Source organism: Nannospalax galili, unplaced genomic scaffold (assembly GCF_000622305.1).
Source record: "Nannospalax galili isolate Female #2095 unplaced genomic scaffold, S.galili_v1.0 scaffold85, whole genome shotgun sequence".
NCBI lineage: Eukaryota > Metazoa > Chordata > Mammalia > Rodentia > Spalacidae > Nannospalax > Nannospalax galili.
The window spans coordinates 7,929,124-7,949,568 of record NW_008358866.1 but is presented as its reverse complement, the minus strand read 5'-3'; the positions used below and the strand labels follow the sequence as shown (position 1 = coordinate 7,949,568).

The following is a 20,445-nucleotide window of genomic DNA, read 5'->3' as shown; positions in this document are numbered from 1 at the left end:
CCATGAAAATTTTGAAAATAAACTATGAAAGAGTAGAAAAGGATAAACAATAATTTTAATTATATGGATCAGCTATCACTGCAGCAATACAATACCTATATCCCTTCAGACTCTTTATATGGAAATGGAAATAAAATGAATGTACAATTTTGTTGTATGTTTTCTTTTTTACAATACTTTTAAATTTAAAAATCCATTTTATTGTTTCAGAAAAATACATTTTATATAATATATTTTGATCACATTCAGACCCCCTCTTCCCCATCTCCCACCCTACCTTACTATCTCCTGACTTCATGTCCTCTACTATTATTTTTTATTGAACTTTTGAGAAGTTCATACATGTGTTTTGATCATATTTAGACCTCCTTGCATATCTATAACCCCTCTTACTATCCTCTGCCTGATTTCAAGTACTCTATCATACATGTTTTTTAAGGCCTATTGAGTCAAATTTGTGTTCACAAATGCCCTTTGGTGTGGGTCTATCCACTGGAGTTTGGTTAACCTACCCAGTATCACACCCTTAAAGAAAATCAACTCTCCCTTTCCAAGAAGCTATGAGTGAGTTGCCAATAGTTCCTCAGCTAGTGTTGGGATTTCTTACTCACTTCTGTATTTCTATGCTGGGACTTTATCTGGCTTGAGCTTACATGGTATTTGTGTATGCTCTCAACATTACTGTGAGTTCATATGAATATCTGCCAAACTGTCTGGAAAACTCTTTCCTTGTGGTCATCCACCACCTTTGGCTCTTGCAGTCTTTCTGTCCTCCTCTTTAATGATCCCTGAGCCTTGGGAAGCAGAAGTTTGATATAGGTGTCCTATTCAGGGATAAATGCTCTGCAGTCTCTTATTCTCTGCATGTTAATCAGTTGTGGGTCTCTGTGTTAATCACCATCTATTGCATGAGGAAGCTTCTCTGGTGAGAACTGAGATGCATTAATCTGTGAGTATAACTGTAAGTTATTAGGAGTTGGTTTAATACTACGTCCATTTAGCAGAATAATAGTAGTAAGTTTTCCCCTGTGGCAGGTGACCTGCCTTCCACAGGTTCCTAAGTTTGATATCAGTGTCTGGTATAGGCTCCATCTTGTGAAGCAGATCCTCAAATCCAATCAGAAAGTGGTTGGTTATTCCCATAACATTCATGCCACTAGTGCACCAGTGGGAATATCTTGCCAGACCAGGTGTTATTGTAGCTTGCAGGTTCACAACTGGGCAAAGTTGATGATTACTTTTCTCTTCTAATAGCATGCATAGCACCTTCTAGAACTATGAAAGCTAGCCAGTATAGGAATACCTGTTCATCCATGTTCATTGCTGCTCTATTCACAATAACCAAGAAATGAAATAACCTAGATGCTTATCAAGTGATGAATGAATAATGAAAGTATGGTTCATTTACTCAATAGAATATCATCAGCTATTAGGAAAAATGAAATTATGAAATTCACAGGTAAATGGATAAAAATGGAAATGGTAACTCTAAGTGAGGTAATCCAGATCCAGAAAGACAAATGTCACATGTTCTCTCTCATAAGTGGATGCTAGCTTTATCCTTTGTTTCAACTGGGAACTCAATAGAGATCAGGAAATTAGTAAATGTCCATCAGGAAGGGGTACTTCTTGGGAGGGGAGAGAGAATGCTGTGATATAAAGGGGGAAAGGGAAATAATAGAGTAGGAAGAATTAAATAGGAGAGAATGAGAAGACAGGGTAGAGGAGGAAGTATGGGGAGGATTAACTAACACTAAAGGTCTTTAGAGAAAGTCATATGGAAGCCTTCCACTGTAGAACCTTCTTAAAGTATATACATATACAATATAAGAAGATATTAAAAAGAATTGCACTACAATAGGGGGACATTGTTCCTACCAGACATTGTAGACTAACAAATAAAAAGCCCAATAACAGGAATGGACTCCTGATTTTGAAGCTGTTGATCAGGGGTCCCATAGACCCTCCAACAGTATTGACTATTATCCTTGCTCTTGGTTATCCACAGGAACTTGATGGTAAGACCCTATTGCTGAAGACACCACATACATGAGCTGTAGAACAAACAAGGAGAAATCAACCTGCACTGATTTAAAATTAGCAACACAGTAAAGAAAGTTTCCCTCATTAATATTCTTCCATGAACTAATGTTCAAAGACTGCAGAAAATATCATCTCATAATTTTATTACTTTCCTACTTTTGAAATAATTGCTTTTCAATTTATGACTCAAATAATCCTGCAATAATCTCCCTGACCACAAATTTTTATTGACATTCCGAATACTTCCTTATGAGTGCTAGAGATAGGATTGTTTAGTTAAAAATCAGTGGTTATAACTAATTTCACACATATTGCTCATCTATCCTTTGAAAGGGATATACTAATTTTTTATATTTTGACCAGAGTTTACAAGACACAAATTCTTACTAAGAATTTTATAATCCTTGCTAATCCTGCCAGTGACAATGTATCCCAAGTTAATTTTCATTTCTTTGAAACAGCTTCTGCAGGTATTTAACATTTCCTTCATGATTATTGGTCACATATTGTGCTGGATAGCTTTAGTGTCAACTTGACACATCTGGGTTGAGGGAGCCTCAATCAGGGAATTGCCTCTATTGGACTGGCCTGTGGCCAAGTCTGAAGGGCATCTTCTTGATGAGTGATGTGAGAGGGCCCAGCCCACTATGAGTGGTGCCACCCCTGGGCAGGTGGGCCTGTGTTGCATAAGAAAGCAGGCTGAGCAGGGGCCAAGGGAGCAAGCCTGTAAGCAGCATTCCTCCATGGCCTGTGCTCCAGCTCCTGCCTCCAGATTCCTGCCCTGAGTTCCTACCTTGGGCTCCCTGATGAACTGCGTGCGACCTGGGAGATGTAAGACAAATAAACCCTTTCCTCCCCAAGTTGGTACTGGTCAGAGTGTTTTGTCACAGCAATGAAGAACAAACTAGGACAGTTTTGTGAGAATTGCATGAACACACCTAAATTTTTTCAATTAAGGTGCTTACCTATTCTTTAATGATGTAGGCACTTCATAATTCTATTGTACAGAGTTGTATTTTCCTTCTTTATTTACTTTAAAAGTTTCTTTATGTTGATTTGGGATGTACTTTTTAATTAATAAAATTTATTTTTGACAGTTTCATACATGTATGCAATGCATGCCGATTGCTTTACCTTTTTTAAAAATCCCCTGTCATCTCTGTCAACTTCCTGCCCCCTTGCTCCTTAAAAATCTTTTTTTTCTCTTTAATGCCTTTTTGTTTTGTTTTGTTTTGTTTTGTGTTGTGAGCTGTTGAGTATAACCAGGGATGTGTGGTAGCTATAGATATAGAACTATCCATTGGAAGATGGTGGGCTCACCAGTGAGGACACAACTGAAGACAATGATTCCCTCTTCCCCTAAAATTCACCAATAACCAACTGCACCCTAGGGAGGGGTAGGGTCCCATGAGCCCCTTCCCCATCCATGAGTGACTATTGACAGGCCAGGTCTTGTGCATGCAACCGTAGCTGCTATGCGTTCATAACTTCAATGGCTGGTTCATGCTCAGAGAGTATTCCACAGCGCTTCTCTCTTCATCCAGCTTTTACATTACCAGAGTAAGGCTTAGAAAGATAGTTAATTTGGCAAAATTATTTTACTCCTCCTACAATGGACCACTTTAAGCTCTATACATAATCATGATTCTTCACATAACAATATCTTGCTTAGAAAAAGTTCCTTGACACGTCAATACATTTGACGTTTTCACATTTGAACTACTTAGACTTTTAGCCTTTTTCTTCTGTAGTTCAGCACTGTGTTGTTGAAACTTTAGATACCAAGGACTGGGGAAAGGTAGGTAAAATTAGTGTTGCAACTATTTGTCGAACAAATATGTAAAAGTCACTAAACAACAAAGTATCGTTCTGCCTAGGTATAAGTCATGAGAACATGCTACATTGCAAATCAATATTTTTGAAATTTTACAATGTAGATGTAGACCTTGTTTTATTTAATAGTGAATACAAAGTAAAATTGTTCATGTAGAGCTTTACAATAAAAATGCATTCACATATTTCTTTTGATTCTCAATGGCAGATGAAGGAAGCAGGATAGTGAGTGGCATCAAAGCTAAGCTGGTGAGGAAACTGAGTTTGGGGGTTAAATGATTGGCTAAGATTAAAGAGTATTATGAGCTAAGATTAAAATGCAGGATGACCCACTCCAAACTCAGTGCTCAGTGAAAGAATTGGTATTTAAAAATATTTATTATTTTTATTTTATGTGCAAGCATTTTGCCTGAATGTGTGTAAGTACACCCATGTGTGCAATGCCTGCAGAAGCCAGAAGAGGGCATCGGATCACCTAGAACTGGAGGTATGGTGCTGGAAACTAAACCTGTGTCCTCTGGAAAAGCAGACAATGCTCCTAACCACCGAGTCATTTTTCCAACCAAGAACTAGTATTTTTAAAAAGCTAATGAAACAAACAAAGGCAAAGAAACCAAAGTAAAGATGAAAGAAATAGAGAATTTTCCAAAATGAAGTGAAGCATAGGGTGTGGTTGAAATTGAATGTAACTGTAGGTTTGATGGAATGATTGTTTTGTTTTTTACTTCCTATTTTTAAAATATTTTATCATTTTTATTTTATGTGTATGAGTGTATTGCCTGCATGTATGTGAGTGCACCCATGTCATGCAATGCTGTGGAGGTCAGAAGAGGGCTTCAGATTCCTGGAACTGGAGTTAAGGACTGTTTGTAGCTGCCATGTGGGTGCTGGGAATTGAACCCAGGTCCTCTGCAAGAGCAGTCAATGCTTTTAACCACTGAGCCATCTCTCCAGCCCCTTACTTCCTATATTTTAAAGCCTTACTATTCACAAAGTTTTATTACTGCAGGAGAATTTTATTTCATGTGGTTGAGGTTTGTCTTTTTACCAACTTTATGATGAAATATTTTTCTGTATGTCAAAGAAGTAGAAAAATATAGTGTGATTTATTTTTGAGTTAGGGTTTTTGGTATAGTGTGGCTTTTTCTATACTTGGATCCTGTAGTTAATATCAATGATGTGATGTTAAATAACTTGGTAAACTTAGAATCTAGAGCTCCAGCTTTGCCTCCTCTGTAGAACGGCATGGGCTCTGTAGAATTACAATGCTGCTTATCTCCTGCTTCAAGCCACTGGCTTCATTTGAAGTCATCTATGTTTGGCAGAGAGACTAAATGTTGAATCAATTAGTGGGAAGGTGAAGTTGATAGAAACTGAAAAGAGAATTTCAAAAGACGGAAGGAAGAAACAAGACGAAATTAGATACCACAGAAACCTCAGGTTTTGGAGTACAGAAAAGGAGTCCTAGAGTACTGATGAGAAACCAGGAAGTGAGGAGATCAAATACAATATTCACTTTGTTATTAGGTATTCATAGAGTGGGGGCTACTAAAGAGTGTGACAGTGACATTTACACACAGACCCAAATGTTCTTTTGGAAGATTGAGTAAGACTTGGACAGGCTTCATGTCTGACTTGCAACAGTGAAAGGTTACGCTCTGTTAAAGAAAACTCAGGTAAATAGAAGCAACAACAACAAAAGCTAGTCTCAGCAGTGATACTGATGCTCAGTTGTTGGAAGATGTTGTGTCTCTAGAAGTGAGAGACAGGAAAGACAAGGGGATTTGTTGTTGGAAATGCCATTATATTCAGCTTGGATTAGGTAGTGACAGGAATGATTGTCTCTAACATAGAAGAAAAGAAAGAAAGGAAGGAAAGAAGGAAGGAAGGAAAGAAGGAAGGAAGGAAAGAAGGAAGGAAGGGAGGGAGGGAGGGAGGAAGGAGGAAGGAAGGAAGGAAGGAAGGGAGGAGGAAGGAAGGAGGAAGGAAGGAGGAAGGAAGGAAGGAAGGAAGGAAGGAAGAAAAAAAGAAAGCAAAAAATAGGGACAAGATTCAGTGAATAAGGAAAAGTCAAATATTTATTTGCCTGTTGCCAATCAGCTAACATAATCATTTTTGTCATTTTATTTGTTTCTTTTTAACATAATCGCTTTCAACCCTCCTTTACAAATATTGTTTATGACTTTTCTTGTCTGGATGTGCTTAGAAAACACACAGCTGCATTGACTGGTCTCACTTAAAATTCATGATCGTAAGTACAGAAAGGCCGTTCAGCTTTGAAGGTGAAGACTCTTCCCTTTTGTAGAAATCATGAGATATGAGTCCTCCAACTTTGCTATTCATTTTTAATATTGTTTTGCCTATTCTTGAACCTTTATATTTTAATACCAGTTTTAGGATGAGATTCCAGTTGGGATTTTGATAGATTACATTAAGTCTGTGGATTAGTTTGGAGAATATTGGTGCTTCAATCATACTGAATTCTGATTCGTGAACATGGATGTCTTTCCTTTTCTAAAACATACACACACACACACAAAAAACCCAAAAACCAACACCCAGGCTGATCTCAAACTCTCTGTGTAACTGAAGGTGACCTTGAACTCCTAATCCTCTTGCCTCCACATCCCTAACCCTGATATTTTAGGCATGTACCACCATGCCAAGGTGCCCTTTCCATTTATTTTTGCTTTTCTTTCATTTCTTCCAGCAATATTTTAGAGTTTTCAGAGTGTATATTTTAAGCTCTTTTTATAAGTTTGTTCCCAAGATTGTTATTATTTTGATGTTATTGCAAATTAAATTATTTTCTTGATTTTAGTTTTGAATTTTTTGTTGCAAGTAAATAAAAATAAAATTGGTTTTGTTTATTGATTTTGCACTCTGTAGCCACCCAGAACTCCTTGTTAGTTCTAATAGTAGCCTTAGTGAATTTTTAGAACTTGCTACATATAAGATCATGCTGTAATACAGTTTTCCTTCTTGCTGTTTTATAAGCTTGATGAAGTCCCAACACTTTGCTTTTCATGTGGTCTAGCCATACCTTGATGAAATGCTCATGTGGATCAGATACGATAACATTCTAAAGAAATGGTCCTTTCCTTTATAGATAGCATTGGCAATTGAAGCTCAGAACCAACACAGCATCATTAAATGATTAGGACTTGGGTATAGTCATTGACTGTACAGACTACAATAGATGCTAAATTAAATCCTGATATATATATATATATATTATGTGTGTGTGTTTCTCTTTTCTGAATATCTGAGCTAGGCACCTTACAGTTATTTTTATTTGTTTTTTTTTTCTTTTTAATGCCATTCTTTCCTCCTTGATTCCATTTTCAGAGGCAGCCAGAGGACTCTTTTAAGCATATGAATGAGATTACATCACTTCCCTATTGAAACCAACAATTGTTTTTGAACCACACTAGCAATGAATTCCAAATTCCTTAGTATAGTCATGAACTCTCCATTGTCTGGATCCTGATTTCTTCTTGGACCTCATTTCAAACAGACTCTACTCTGCCCACAAGCTAGAGCCAACTTTTTGGTTCTTGAAAGTGGCCAACTCATTCTTGCCTTGGGTCCTCTGCACTGCTGACTGGCCGTTTGCCTTGGCCAGTCAGCTCTACCCTTGATGTTAGACTGTCCTTCAGATCTCACCCTAAATGTAACTTCCAGAGGAGCTTCTCTAACTACACATTCCAATTTGGATCCACCTAATCATGCTCTACTACACATGCCTACTTTACTGTGGGTATGATCTGTTTTTAGGTACATATGTCATCGCCTCCAAATTAAAACATAAGCCTGATTATAGCAGAAATCTTATTTATGTTATGCATATTTGTATCTTCATTTCAGAAAACGATGTCTGGTACCTAGAAGATTCAATAAATGTCTGCTAAATGACTACATGGAAATTTCAAAATAAGGCTGATAATGTGATATAAAAGAGCTTCACAATTTTCTGTTTGAGGGCTTGGGAGATGGTTCAGTAGATAAAGTGCTTGTCGTGTAAATGTGAGGACCTGAGTTAGGATCACTAACACCCCTGTATAGCATGTGTCTGTAATCCCATTACTCCTATAGTAACATGGGAGGTAGAGACAGAAGAATCCCAGGAAGCTTGCTGCCAGCCAGCTGGGATGGGTAGAGGTAAGCAATAAGAGACCTTGTCTCAGACTAGATGGAAGGAAAGAAGCACCACCTAAAATTGTCCTCTGACCTCCACCCATATGCCATGGCATGAGCCGAGAGAGAGAGAGAGAGAGAGAGAGAGAGAGAGAGAGAGAGAGAGAGATTTTTGAAAAAAAATGTTTGAAATTGCTGATACTAAATTATACTTGGATAAATGAGTCATAGTATGGGATGCAAAACTTCTTTTTGGAGAAGAATTGATTGGATTATTTCTTGTTTATAGGACATAATCAAGATCTAGTTTTAAGACATCATGCACATTATTTGATATCTTAATTGCTTTGGCTAGTCCTGGACACTATCTGTTTAACTTCCCTATGGTGTCTGATCCATCAGTTAACCACCCACTGCACATGCAGCTCTTGGCCAGTATTCTAATAGAATCAGATCCTCTGTGTACTCCAGGAAGAAACTCATCACTATTCCTGATTTTCAAAAAGACAAAAATTCACATTCACATTGCCTTATATGAGAAATATCAGGTGTGAGACTTTTTAATGCTTTTTCGGCATTAATTTCTTGCTTTGAAAGGAAAATATACACCTCGGATTACAGTTACAGAGGGATGGGGGATTAGGATGGAACAGAATCAGGAAACAGGACACTTACTCCTACGTGTGGCTCCCTCTGAATAATAGCATTTAGGTATTTTCTTTTCCTCACAGCTCCCATTAGATACATTAGGACCTTGAGATCGGAGTCAGCTATGATCCCCTGTAAAGATTATCAGCAGAGCCTGAAATCAAAGCAGTGGTGTATTGTAAATGTTCAACAAACAGATCTCTAGAAGAAGAGCCCTGATTCATGGTATTCACTAATTTCCCTACAGTGACTGTGCCTATGTTGGCTTATTCCAGTTTCCTGATGAAACACCAGAATGTGGAATTAGGAGAGATGTTGACCATCAGCCCTCATGACCTGGCTCCAGTATATCACTTGATTAAAGATACAAACATTCAGTTTCAGCTGTAGAAAGTCTGAACTGGATGTAAGACAGAAAAAAACTGATAATAAATACTATAAACTGAAGTAATTTCACATTCCATCTCAAGGCATAAAACCAAAAAAACAAAAAACTCGAATTAAAATGATCAAAACCAAACCAAACAAACAGAAGAAGGGCAGGAAAAGTCCAGAAAGAAGTGAAGTTCTTTAGCAACAGGTCCATATCTTCACTGAGTGCGACTCTGGGAGAAGGGGTGAAGACACATTGAAAACTGAGATGCTAGAATACAGGAAACCTGTGTCCCTTCATGGAACAGAGCCCGATCATATCACAGCTTCCTCTCATAGCAAGAGGCCCTGGGTGCCACTGGTCCCACCTGTACCTGGACAGCTTCCCAGTGTTCCTCTTGGCACATGGGCAGACTTACAAGGCAAGAGGAGTATTGCTGACCGCCCCCCTGCTGAGGCTTTAAGAGCTGCCTCTTTTCTCTTTGCCCTAGGTCTTCCCTGTGCCCATAAGAAACATGGGGAAGGGGTAGGTAAGGGCCATCTGTGAGGATCCATGATCTTAGAGAAGATGCAGAAGGCAGAATTGTATAGATTAAAGTGGTCTATGGCCATACCACCTTGAATGTACAGTCCCGTCTGATTAAAACGTTTCTCCTGAATTACAGTCATCATACATACATACACACAAAAACAACAGCAACAACGACAAAAACCCTCACCTTTTTGCACCAGACCATGCAAATGCTATAGTTGGCCTTGAACCTGGGTCCCCCACTTCACAAGATTCCCCCTCACCGTAAAGGAAAGGCAGGAAAAAAGAGAGCAGGCCAACAATATTTTTAGAGCAATGCTCAGGGCAAGTCCTAAGACCCCAACTTTTTTCTCTGCAGTCCAAGCCTCCCATGATATTCTCACATGCTGTGAAGACAAAAGAATCACTGCACACATAAACTTAGAAAATAGCATCCTAAAATCCCATCAACACATTTACGAGGTATATCAGCACAGCAAAACTTGTGGGAAATGTGTGAATGCTTTTTGTTTTTGATTCTCTGGAGAGACCTAATACAGCATCCATGGATGTTCTGTCTCTCCAGATCCACCCATTACTGTCTTACACCCTGTCTGTAGCTGTAAATGCTCATCAGTTGGCTCCCTTGCTCTCTGGTCTCCAACTGGGTTGAGCCAAGAAAGGTCAGAGATGAGAAGAGTGAGGTTAGGGTACTGATTCTCTTGGCTCTGTCCTTTCTTGCTGTGGGTTGGCAGTGATTCTCTTCCTTTACCTAAGCCTGGTGCTCCTATCCCATACTTGCTCTACAGTTGTAGCTGTGGCTGTCGTCAGCTGTAGTCTTAGCTTTTAGAGGTTTCCCATATCCACTCCCTTCCTTGTTCCTCAAGCCTAGGTTGGTAAGAACTCCCCACCGTTGCCACTAGGAGCTCCCCACTGTTGCCAGACCTTTCCAACCCAATCCCATCTCCATGTGCTTTACCATTTTTCATATTTTCCCTAGATTCTGCCCAGAGGTCTGTAAGTCATCCTCAATTTCCCTGTGCCATTTGTTTCCTCTCAGAACTCTGGGTAATTCAATACTCTTGTTATTCTCATTTCTGCATGAGGAAACTGAGGCTTAGGGAGATTTGGTAACTTCTCCAGGTCTGGGATTTAAGCCAAAGTCTCTGACTTCAGTGGCAATATTCACAGCTTGTACACTACATACCAATTACTCTTTCTGAATCATAGTTTCCCCATTTGCAATAGGTCAAAACAAAAATTCCTCTGATGGCTAATTTTATGTGTCAACTTAACTGGGCCACAGGATGTCCGTATATCTGATTAAACATTATTTCTGGGTGTGTCTGTTCGGGAGTTTCTGGAAGAGATTAACATTTGGATTTGTGGGTTGAGTAAAGTAGATGGCCGCCCCAGCATAGGCTTGTACCATCCAGTTCACCAAGGCCCCCGCAGAGAAAACAAAGGCAGAAGAAAATTGCATAAATATTGACCCAATCTCTTTCTCTCTCTTCCTCTTCCTCTCCCTTTCCTTGAGCTGGGACATCTTATCATGCCCTCTTCTTTCTTAGTTCTTAGGCCTGTAGACTTAGATTGAAATCTGTACTGTCACTTTCTAGTTCTCAAGACTTTGAATTGCACAAACAGCTTTCCTGAGCCTCCATTGCAGACAGCAGACCACGGAACTTCTCAGTCTCCATAATCATGTGAACCAAAACCATTTCTAAATGCACACAGACACACAGACACACAGATACACAGTTATACCCTATTAGTTCAGTTTCTCTAAAGAACAACACAACTTTTTACAGGGTTCTATTAGCACTCTAAGTATTAGCTGTTGATATAATTTGCCACAGAAAGACATATTGATGAAGATAGAAATTTCCACCTCAGGGAGTCACTGTAGGAATACTTGACTGACATATGGATTGGCACCAGCACAGGGCCTGACATACACTGTCTATTCAACATAGTGCAATCACATCGATTGTTCTTTTCCAATGTGGTATTCTCTTAGAACATACTTTTGAATTCTATGTGAGCAGTCAGTTTGATGAGTGGGGTTGATGAGAGGCACTTTATACATATTCTCTCTTGTAAAGAACTAAGGAGAATTATTCCAGTCCTAAGAAGAGAATGTGGAGGGCCAGGGAGTTAAGTAACTTATTTAAGGTCACTAATAAAGTGACAATGAGAGATTTCAACCTAGAAATTCTGATTCCATGTTTACTTGAGCCAAAGAAGCCTTATTAGTAGAGGTGATAGTCAGTTGATTAGTACTTGTATTATAGGCATTATTGTTAGCATATGGATGCTTTTCCTATTGGTGCATGGCTGCTGACTTCAGTCTCTTGCACATGTCCTATCTATCTACTCCACCTTTTACCCAGTGCCAAAGATAGAACTATTCTTCTGTGTCTATACCCATACTTTCTTGGTCATTAATTTTCATAATATCACTACTAGAACCAAATCCAGCAAATGAACCATTGACTCACACTCAGAGAAATAAAGCAGGAGCTGTATGTAACTGTATCCAAGTCCAAGAAGGATGCTCTAGGTGCCTTCAGAGCATTGCAGAAACCCCCCAGATTTCTAGGCTTTTGTCTCTTAGTAGATTTCCTTGGCTGGATGAGTGTCCAGGGGAGCTTTAGAATGGATGTAAATGTTTGTGAAATGCCCCCTTCCATCCTTGAGTACACCTCTAACTTGAGCCTTTTAGAACAACCTCACAGTGATATCACAGACATCACTGCTGTTGAGCTTCTTCTTAGGCTTCCGGTTTTCAGGACAAGCACTTGCAACTCCATGTTCTTCCCCGAAGAGCCAGAGCTAGACTGGTAGCTCATCAAGTTCACGAGGAATGCTCTGAACATCTGTGTGGCTGAACTGACAGTCATCCTTTCATCTCTACCCATGGGGTCATCCCCATCTCCCTGGGTACTGTTCAGCTCTGAAGGAGACTGGGCTGTTGAACTTTCCAATGACTGAGCAGGATTTTGTAGCTATATGGAGGAAAATCTGAAGAGTGGATGTCTTCATGGTCTGAATATCTGTGTATCCCCCAAAGCCAGATATTGAAACCATCTGTGTGTGGTGGACCTAAGACATGAGGCTTTGGGGAAGTGACTAGGTATCAGAGCAGAGCCCTCATGGATGAGACCAGTGCCCTTGTAAAGGAAGTTGCAGACAGCTGACATGCCCCTTCCCCATGTGGAGATCTGGTGTGAAGGCACCATCCAGGAGCCACACCACCAGCAGTCACTAAACAACATCTCTGCTAGCACCTGGATCTTTGGTTGCCCAGACTCCAGAACTGTGAGAAATGAGTTTCTGTTCTTTTTAAGCTAAGTAATAACATTTTGTTATAGTAGTCTGAAATGACACAGTCAATAGTGAATCAAGTAAATCCAAGAGCTGGGCGTGGTGGTGCTCAGGAGGTGGAGACAGGAGGCTCGGGGGTTCCTCAGCTAGGTAATGAGTTGGAGACCAGCCTAAGCTACTTGAGACCCTGTCTCAAAAAAAAAAAAAAAATCGAAGTCACAGTTCACAAGATAGGAACTGGGTGGAAGGAAGAGGCTAAGGGAAAATGAGTCAGTGGGAGAATTTTATGCTGAGGGAAATTTCACTTTGTGTTTCTTTGCACACACCTCTGCAGAACATCAGGCTTTGTCCCCGCTGTGAGGATCTACCAAGGTCAGCTCTTGCCCTTTACAAATCTCCTTTCTTTTTCTTTCAGAATGGACTTGCTTAGGATTAATAGTGATATGCTGGTGAGCTTCTTATCTCTTCCTGGAAGAATGTTTTAATAATAATATCACCCCTACACTTTAAAAAGCATTGGAGAATTAAAAAATTCACACACAAAAAGCAAACCTTCTCAATTTAAGAAGATAGAGTTGGGGTAGAAGAAATGACCAGAAGATTCTGGACTAGAAATGGTGGCATTTAATCAGGGATTAGACAGGAAGTAGGTGAGGTAATTCTGGAATGACAAAGACCATTTGAACTGCTTAACGGAACGTTTACTACGGTTTTCAAATACTCCAGTGCCCTTTAAAAGTCATTCACCCTCAGCTCTTATGTTTTTGTCCAGTCTCAGAGGTGAAAATGAAATCACTGGAAGTGAGATGCTGGCTCTGTTGACTTTTCTCAAAGGAAAGATGGCTGAACTTTCATGGGAATGCCTCTTGCCAAATGAAAGGTCTTAAGAACAGGACTAGTTACCTAATTTTCAGAGACTGGTACAAAATAAAAATGAGGTCTTGTTCAAATTGCTACAATGTCAAGAAGACAAGGGAACAAAAAAACAAATGTGGAGTCCTTCTGATCCTGGGGACCTAGAAAGACTGAATGGGCCACAGGTCCATGAAACTGGCCCTGTACAGGAGCCTCTGGAGATTCACACTGTTCTCTTATTCTGGCTTAATAATGCTGTTTCTTCCATTAAAGTGTCAGAGATACAGTTTGTGTGTGTGTGTGTGTGTGTGTGTGTGTGTGTGTATGTGTGCATGCGCATGCATTATTTTTATGTTGCTTACATTAATTTTCAAAATGGTTCTTTAAAAATTCAAGCGTTTCTAAAATCCCACAAGCATGTCACTGCCTCCATAGATCTAACTGGATGTGGGCTTCTGTTTGCATTCTGGCTAAAGATTCTGAAAGCCTTGGAGGCAGACCTAGATGGGAAGCAGCAAAGGAAGCATTATTTCCACAATGAAGTTTAACGTCAACTTCCTTCCCTATAAAGGTTTGTAGTTCAGTTACTCTAACTTTGTTCAGGTGCATGTGTGCGTGAGTGCGTGTGTGCATGTGTGTGTGTATGTTTGTGTAACATTTAACATTTTTGACAGTCAGTTTCTATTTTGGTGAAATATAGTAGGTTTCTAGGAGGCAATTATTATTTGTACATGACCATAGAAGATTTCAAGCACCTTTGTGTTCTGCAGATATCTGAATTTAGCATGAATAGTTTTTGTTATAACAGTGTACTATGCTAAAATTTGTATTTATATACAACAAAGAATTATATATTTAACAGTGCACTTTTCATTTGAGTCTGTAATAGCACTATAATATCGGTATTTAGAATGTACAAAAGAAGTATTTTGATTTCATGAATTGAATTCAAAGGTCAACTTTGGTGAAGCTACAAGGCTTCTACCTCTTAGCTAGTTAGAACTGGCTTACCCATCCCTATCCACCCTCCTGGGGCTTAGACCCCTTTACCATGCTGGAGAGCTCTGACTAGCCAGCCTGGAACCATTTGGTTCCTCCAAAAAAAAAAAAATTCAATAGTGAGAACCTGAAGCTCAGACCAACTAACTATTCATACCTGATCATATGGCAACCATAATACATCAACAATAAAAACAGAATAAAATTTCAACTCAAAAAGACAGGCTAGAATTTCATACTAGACACGCAACCAGCAAAAGAAATCCATATGCCCAGGTCCCAAAAATACAAGTAATATGAAAAGCAAGACAATGTGTCCCCACTAAATTCCATCAGAAGTTTTCTATAACAAGAACTACCCAGAGGACACAGCATTTAAAAGAACAATCATAAACATGATTAAAGAATTCAACAACTTTAAAGAACACACAAATAAAGAACTCAGGATAGGAATAAATTCCTGAGTAAGCTCAAGAAAATACAAACATACAGCAAAATGAAATGACAAACACAATTTAGGACTTGAAAAATGAATTCATAAAAGAAATAGGATATTGAAGAAAACTCAGGCTGAAATGAAGATGGAACTGAAAAACTCAACACACCAATTGAAACACCAGGAGAAAGCCTCACCAGCAGAGTGAATCAAATGGAAAACAGTATCAAAACTGGTTGATAATGTTGAAGAACTGAACTGCTCAAGCAAAGAATATGAAAGAAAAGTTTAAAACACAGGAATGGAGTACATAGGAATTGTGGGAAACAATGAAAAGACCAAATCTACACATCATAGGCATAGAGGAAGGAGAAGGCTCTCAGGTCAATGGTATTGACCAAATCTTCAATAAGATTATAGAAGAAAACTTCCATAAATTAAGGAAAGACATACCTATACAGATACAAGAAGTGCATAAAACACCAAATAGACAGGACCAGAATAACAACTCCCTATGGTAAAATACTAAATGTACAGAACAAAGATAGGATACTGAAAGGTTCAAGAGAAAAACAACAAGTTACATATAAAGGAAAACTCATTAAAATTACAGCTGACTTTTCAATGCAAACTATAAAAGCCAGAAGAGCCTGGAGCAAAGTATTCCAAGTTCTAAATGATCATAGATGCCAACACAGAGTACTTACCCAGAAAAACTTTATCATAAAGAGGAAAGAAAAATCTTCCATGATACAAACAGGCTGAAAGAATTAATGTCCACCAAACAAGTCCTACAGAGAATACTCAAAGCAATAGAAAAAACTGAATAAAGGAATAACGATACCCAACAGACTACAGAAAGAAAATAAATGAAGGTATAATTATGGAAACACAAAATAAGACAAGAACATAAATAGAACCAATATACATCTTTCAATAATAACTTCAAATATCAATGGCTTCAACTCAACTCCTCAGCAAAAAGGCACAGACTTGAATGGATTAAGAAACAAAATCCATGCTTTTGTTGTCTGTAAGAAACTCGTCTTACCTTCAAGAATAGACACCACCTTAGGGAGAATGAATGGAAAAAATATTTCAAGAAAATGGCATTAAGAAACAAGTAGGCATTGTGATTCTAATGTATGATAAAATAGACTTCAAACTAAAATTAATCAGAAGAGATAAAGAAAGTCACTTCATTTGGGTCAGTGGAACAATTGACCAAGAAGACATTACAGTTATGAACATATATGCACCAAACTTTGGTGCACCCAATTTTGTAAAAACAATACTACTGGATTTCAAGACACAGATTAACTGCAACTCAGTAATAAGAGGGGACTTCAAGACCCTACTCTCACCAATAAACAGGTCAACCTGAGGAAGAATAAATAGACATCTGAATTAAATGACATCTTACATCAAATGGACCTAACAGACATCTATAGAGTACTCCACGCAAGCATCAAAGAGAATACTTTCTATTCAGCATCCCATGGAAGTTGCTCTAAAATAGACCACATACTGGGATACAAACCAAACCTTAACAAATACAAAAAAGTTGGAGTAATTTCATGTATTCTATCACACAGCAATGCAATAAAGCTTAAAACCAACAGCAAAAGAAGCTCTAGTAACTATATGAACTTATGGAGATTAAACAACACACTCCCAAATGATGAAGGGATCAAAAAAGAAACTAAGAAAGAAATAAAAGTATTCCTGGAATTAAATGAAAATGATAACACAACAAAACCTCTGAGACATATTTAAAGCAGCCCTAAGAGGGAAGTTTACAGCTCTAAGGCTCTACATTAAAAAAATTTAAAAAGCACAAATAAAAACACATATTAGCACAAATCAAAAATCTGGAAAAACAAGAACAAGCCAAATCTAAACCCAGCAGAAGAGAAGGAATAAAAATCAGAGAAGAAATCAATGAAATAGAAACAAACAATGCAACACAAAGAAAAGAAACAATACAAGGGATCAATGAATCTAGGAGCTGGTTTCTGAAAAGCTAAAGAAGATGGACAGATCCTTAGCACAGCTAACCAAAAGAGAGAACAATTCCAAATTAACAAAATCAGAGATGAAAGATCAACAGAATGGAATAGAAAATCCAAACATAAGTACATGCAATTTCAGTCACCTGATATTTGACAAAGGTGCCAAGAACACATACTGGAGGGAAGATAGCATCTTCAACAAGTAGTGCAGGAAAAACGGGATCTCCACATGTAGAAGAATGAAATTAGACCCATATCTCTTACTCAGCACAAAAGTCAACTTCAAATGTTTCAAAGACCTCAGTATAAAGCCTGAAACTCTGAAAGTGTTGTTAGAAAACACACACAGTACTGTACAAGATATAGGAACAGGAAAAGACTTTCTAACTTGAACTTTAGTCACTCAGGAATTAAGGTCAACAAATGACAAATGGGATCTTATTAAACTAAAAATCTTCTGTATAGCAAAGGCAATAATGAGTAAAGAGGAAGCCCACAGAGTAGGGGGAATCTTCAGCAGCTACACATCTGACAGAGGGTTGATACCCAGAATATACAAAGAATTCAAGAAAATGAATGACCCAATTAATAAATGGGCTATGGATCTGAACATAGAACTCTCAAAAGAAGAAATAAAAATGCCTAAGAAACATCTTAAAAAGTGTCCAACATCGTTAGTAATTAGAGAAATGCAAATTAAAACTACTTTAAGATTTCATCTTACCCGAGTCAGAATGGCTAAGATCAAGAGAACAAATGATACCAAATGCTGGTGAAGATGCAGGGAAAGGGGAACCCTCATTCATTGCTGATGGGATTGCAAACTGGTGAAATCACCATTGAAATCAGTGTGGAGAACCCTTAGAAAACTAAAAATAAATCCACCATATAATCCAGTCATACCACTCCTTGGCATAAACCCAAAGGATTCATCCTACTGCAGAGATACTTGCACAGCTATGTTTGCTGCTGATCTTTTCACAATAGCTAAGAAATGGAAACAATCTAAATGTCTCTCAACTGAAGAATGGATCATGAAAATGTACATTTACACAAAAAAGTTATACACAGTGGTAAAGAAAAACAAAATCAGGGAATTTTCAGGTAATTGGATGGAACTAGAAACTGTTATACTAAGTGAAGTAACAGAAACTCAGAAAAAAAGTAATGTATGTTCTCTCTCATTTGTGAATCTTACCTCCAAAATCCTTAGATATGAGCATATAATCTGATGTAACTGCAGGAGCCAGGAAAATGGAAAGAACCATGGAGGTAAGGGAGAAGAGGGGCTCTAGAGAGGGAAGATAGGTGTTACCAAGTGGGAAATGGAGAAAATGGGGTTGCTTTAATTGGGGAGGAAGAGTTATATGGGGGGGGGAGACAGAGAGAGAGAGAGAGAGAGGAAATGAATAACAGTGGGTATGAAAAATCAGAGAGAAATGTATTAGTTCAAAGTCCTACTGAAAAATATACATATAAAATATATACATGTACATATGTTATATTGCTGAAGGCTATATAACAAGAAACAGCGCCAGGCATGAGAAATCTCCCTTTGAGCTGTTGATCAGGGTAGTCTAAGAGACTCCCCCCCCCCAAAAAGAAAAAAACACAGGCTATTGCTACAGCCCTTGATTGCCTAGAACTCAAAGGTAAGGCCTTAGTATTGAAGACAGGAAATAGTTCAGGCATAGGACTTGGAGCAATGGAGCTGGAACTGACCTAGAAGCCTCCTCCCTGAAGACTCTCATAGTTTTAAAGGATACTACACAAGTTGCTAAGGGAGAAAATCAATCAATGGTCTTACCCACCTGTAAAGCCTAATAAACACAAAATAACAGGCCCAGAAAATTACCTCTATTGGTTCAGTAGTGGTACTTTTACTTTGGGGGTTAATCAACAGCTGTCTAATTGGACTTTAGGGCCTCTCAATGGGAGAGAACCCATGTGTAGCACTATAATCATAGCCAAATACACATAGCTGGAGAGTTTATAGATCTTAGAGAAAAATCTCCTTTTGTCACATTCCTAAACCAACATAATTTCTTGCTGTATTCTAAATGCACATCCTTATATTTATAGACATGTACCTATCACCACTCATCAGACAAACTTCTTTTTGTAACAGTTGGAGACTATTAGAGAGTTCCACTCTGGTCAAATGCAAAGAATCTGTAAGAAGCCCAGCCTTAAGTGACACATCTACAATGTAATCTCTATACCTAAGGCTCATGGAACACAGCAGAACAGGAGGCAGAAAAGATATTAATACATCCCTCAACTCTCACTAGCAAAGGTTCCTCATGCAACAGATAGTGATTATCCCAGACAACCACAACTGGCCAAAGTGCAGAGAACAAGAGACTGCACAGTGTGTGTCCCTGGGCTGGATACCTATATCAAGCCTCTGCTACACAGGGCTCAGGGATCACTGTGGAAAAGGTGTGTGTGAGGGTTGGGGGTGGGGCACGACATGGAACTGTAAGAGCCAGGGGTGGTAGATGACCACAAAGAAACAGAGGTTTCCAGACAGCTGGTAAGTTACTCATGTGAACTTACAATAATGGTGCCAGCATGCACAAGACCCATGTAAGTTCAAATTAGACAAAAACCCTGCCTGAAAGGAGGAAATGGGTAAGAAGCCCCAACCTTAGCTGAGAAACTATTGGCAAATGATGACAACTTGGAGAGGGAGAGTTGGTCTCCTTTAAGGGAGTGACCAGGATCCAGTGGATGGACTCACACCAAGGGACATTTGGAGACACAAACTTGGTTCAATATGTCTTAATATATATGACAGAATGCTTGAAAACCAATGAACAGAGGACTATAGGAGAGGTCTAGTTAGGGGAGGGTGTCTAAATATGATCAAGATGTATTGTATGAAATTGGCAACAAAACAATTTGCAACAAAACAATTTGCAACCATTTTAAAAGACCAACTTTTTATTATCTCTGAAGTATCTAGAGTACTGTTTTAAAAACCCTCACCTTGTTTAGCTTTTTGTTTAGTTCTTCTGCTAAGAAAGTGAGTACAGAGTTAAAAACTTGGAATACGCACTCCTATCCTCAGGACTCTTGGGGTAAGTCTATAGCGCAGCCCTCCGCGCCTTGACTCCCCAAGCAACATTCACCCTTCCATCTCCCCCGCTGTTCTCTACTCCTAGTTTGGGCCCTGAGGCATTCCTAGTCTTGGGGCCCCAAACACCTGGGGAACCAATACTGCTTCCTGATTCTTTTCACCCAGAACAACTTAGTGCCTTTTTTGGGCC

At 38.8% G+C, this 20,445-nt stretch overlaps 1 pseudogene; it reads right to left on the bottom strand.

Moving 5' to 3' along the window:
- The window catches only part of LOC115068314, a 50,121-nt pseudogene extending 37,656 nt beyond the window's left edge, over positions 1–12,465 (bottom strand).
- Positions 12,466–20,445: the final 7,980 nt, after the last annotated feature.